This window comes from Zophobas morio, unplaced genomic scaffold, assembly GCF_036711695.1.
Source record: "Zophobas morio isolate AGI-343-1 ecotype UQ-CSIRO unplaced genomic scaffold, CSIRO_AGI_Zmor_V1 ptg000023l, whole genome shotgun sequence".
Classification (NCBI taxonomy): Eukaryota; Metazoa; Arthropoda; class Insecta; order Coleoptera; family Tenebrionidae; genus Zophobas; species Zophobas morio.
In genome coordinates, this window is record NW_026972128.1 from 8,450 (window position 1) to 12,275 (window position 3,826).

The 3,826-nt window shown below is 35.3% G+C and overlaps 1 non-coding gene across 1 annotated transcript; it reads left to right on the forward strand.

Moving 5' to 3' along the window:
* Positions 1-2,620: 2,620 nt before the first annotated feature.
* Trnal-uaa (transfer RNA leucine (anticodon UAA)) lies at positions 2,621-2,704 on the forward strand. The gene has a single exon. It is a non-coding gene; the product is annotated as a tRNA-Leu (tRNA).
* Positions 2,705-3,826: the final 1,122 nt, after the last annotated feature.

Sequence of the window (3,826 nt, forward strand, 5' to 3'; positions counted from 1 at the left end):
CTTGTACTTTTAAGCCACTCAGATACCCTATGGGCTCGGAAAGGGCAACGAAACCATCAAATTTTAGCTAGAAACTGTATTTTTGTCGATTTTTATTGAATTTGAACAATATTTCAACGTTTTTTGATGGTTCTGAGCCACCAAACACACTTAAAGCATGCAGAATAGTCTCAGAATAGCAAAAGGAGACGTTTAGGTCAATTTTATGCATTCTGGCGTTCGTAGATACAAGAAAATTGTTAAAATTCTTCAGAAACGTCACTTTTGAAGTGTTTACTTGTACTTTTAAGCCACTCAGATACCCGACGGGCTCGGAAAGTGCAACGAAACCATCAAATTTTAGCTAGAAACTGTATTTGTGTCGTTTTTTATTGAATTTGAACTATATGTCAACGTTTTTTGATGGTTCTGAGCCACCAAACACACTTAAAACATGCAGAATCGTCTCAGAATAGGAAAAGGAGACGTTTAGGTCAATTTTATGCATTCTGGCGTTCGTAGATACAAGAAAATTGTTAAAATTCTTCAGAAACGTCACTTTTGAAGTGTTTTCTTGTACTTTTAAGCCACTCAGATACCCTACGGGCTCGAAAAGTGCAACGAAACCATCAAATTTTAGCTAGAAACTGTATTTTTGTCGATTTTTATTGAATTTGAACTATATTTCAAAGTTTTTTGATGGTTCTGAGCCACCCAACACATTTAAAGCATGCAGAATCGTCTCAGAATAGGAAAAGGAGATGTTTAGGTCAATTTTATGCATTCTGGCGTTCGTAGATACAAGAAAATTGTTAAAATTCTTCAGAAACGTCACTTTTGAAGTGTTTTCTTTTACTTTTAAGCCACTCAGAGACCCAACGGGCTCGGAAAGTGCAACGAAACCATCAAATTTTAGCTAGAAACTGTATTTTTGTCGATTTTTATTGAATTTGAACTATATTTCAACGTTTTTTGATGGTTCTGAGCCACCAAACACACTTAAAGCATGCAGAATCGTCTCAGAATAGGAAAAGGAGACGTTCAGGTCTATTTTAAGCATTCTGGCGTTCGTAGATACAAGAAAATTGTTAAAATTCTTCAGAAACGTCACTTTTGAAGTGTTTTCTTGTACTTTTAAGCCACTCAGATACCCTACGGGCTCGGAAAGTGCAACGAAACCATCAAGTTTTAGCTAGAAACTGTATTTTTGTCGATTTTTATTGAATTTGAACTATATTTCAACGTTTTTTGATGGTTCTGAGCCACCAAACACACTTAAACCATGCAGAATCGTCTCAGAATAGGAAAAGGAGACGTTTAGGTCAATTTTATGCATTCTGGCGTTCGTAGATACAAGAAAATTGTTAAAATTCTTCAGAAACGTCACTTTTGAAGTGTTTTCTTGTACTTTTAAGCCACTCAGATACTCTACGGGCTCGGAAAGTGCAACGAAACCATCAAATTTTAGCTAGAAACTGTATTTTTGTCGATTTTTATTGAATTTGAACTATATTTCAACGTTTTTTGATGGTTCTGAGCCACCAAACACACTTAAAGCATGCAGAATCGTCTCAGAATAGGAAAAGGAGACGTTTAGGTTTATTTTAAGCATTCTGGCGTTCGTAGATACAAGAAAATTGTTAAAATTCTTCAGAAACGTCACTTTTGAAGTGTTTTCTTGTACTTTTAAGCCACTCAGACACCCTACGGGCTCGGAAAGTGCAACGAAACCATCAAATTTTAGCTAGAAACTGTATTTTTGTCGATTTTTTTTGAATTTGAATTATATTTCAACGTTTTTTGATGGTTCTGAGCCACCAAACACACTTAAAGCATGCAGAATCGTCTCAGAATAGGAAAAGGAGACGTTTAGGTCAATTTTATGCATTCTGGCGTTCGTAGATACAAGAAAATTGTTAAAATTCTTCAGAAACGTCACTTTTGAAGTGTTTTCTTGTACTTTTAAGCCACTCAGATACCCTACGGGCTCGGAAAGTGCAACGAAACCATCAAATTTTAGCTAGAAACTGTATTTTTGTCGATTTTTATTGAATTTGAACTATATTTCAACGTTTTTTGATGGTTCTGAGCCACCAAACACACTTAAAACATGCAGAATCGTCTCAGAATAGGAAAAGGAGACGTTTAGGTCAATTTTATGCATTCTGGCGTTCGTAGATACAAGAAAATTGTTAAAATTCTTCATAGACGTCACTTTTGAAGTGTTTTCTTGTACTTTTAAGCCACTCAGATACTCTACGGGCTCGGAAAGTGCAACGAAACCATGAAATTTTAGCTAGAAACTGTATTTTTGTCGATTTTTATTGAATTTGAACTATATTTCAACGTTTTTTGATGGTTCTGAGCCACCAAACACACTTAAATCATGCAGAATCGTCTCAGAGTAGGAAAAGGAGTCGTTTAGGTCAATTTTATGCATTCTGGCTAGTAGTTATATAGTGGGGCTCCTGGCTCAGGTCAAATGAGGTCAACCCGAGCTAGGAGCCCCACAACTTTTGATCGAGCGGTCATTGATCTTTTTGATCGACAATTGACTGTTTGTGTATGAACGTGACTGACCTCGGCGTTGACCTTGCTTTGTCATCGCCTTGTGCTCGATCGATCTGACTCTATGTCCGTAGTCAGGTTGGCCGAGCGGTTTAAGGCGTCAGATTTAAGCTCTGATTCTCGAAAGAGAGCGTGGGTTCGAATCCCACACCTGACAGTTTTTTTATATGCAGTTCTACAGTTTTGTTTTGCGTTTAAATGAAACACAATTTAATATTACGTCATTTATTGAAGAAATATTTCATACAACCAATTGTATATACACTTAGCATTATTTAAAGAACAGTAACATTTTTTATTGTTAGATATATGATTATCACATGATGGGATTTCTTTAGGCAATTTCACACAGTCTTCAATTGTTTCGAGGTTCACAACTTTGGGGCAGTCTTTTCCTAGCGTTTCCATGAGATAATTTTCTTTACATTTTCCTTTTACATATAAGACCTCCACTCCATGTTCCTTGATGTATTTGAGCAAAATTTCTTTTGCAAATATCTGATCCTTGGAGCCGTCATTAAATCTCAACATGTGATGGTAACGTTCTAGATATCTGGCTTGTTTCTTGGCTTTTTCATCGAGTTGGTTGAATTGTTTGGTGGATTTGAATGTTTCATGTATTGTGTTAATTCCATCGTATATCGTAAGTTCTTTTACAATGAATTCTTGCAGAGTAAAACCTTGTACGTCAACTACAACCAACTTCATCTTGTCAATTATTTCGACTGACTGAGAAGGAAGCGACTATGCAATTGTTTTTCTATCAATCCAACTATTGTGGGTGCTATTAAATCCTAACCACTTGACATACAGTTGGTTGCCTTTCTTTTTTAAAACTTTTTCAACGAGATACACACCTGGATGCTTAACTTTTAGTAGTTCCATTTCATAGAAGCCACCTAAAATGTTTTCACCCTTTTCATCTTTCAAAAAATATGTGATGGGATTAGTGAGATTAATTTTCCTTATTACGAAAATTTCATTTGACCAATTGGGTGTGTATCCCTTATCAAAGATTCCACGATATTTACTTATTCTTACGTTGTCACCAACTGTAAATTTTTGTTTATTGCTAACTATTTTAATGCGAGTATAAGCAGCTTTTAGAATAGCTTTCTCATTACTTTTGGTAACTTGTGAGGGTTTCATTTTTATAGTACGATGATAAGAATTATTATATTGATGTACCACATTTGGCAATAAATCTAACCATTTATAATTTCCTTGCAAACTAAATTCTTTCCACATTAAATTTTTCAATGTGCGATTTACTCTTTCA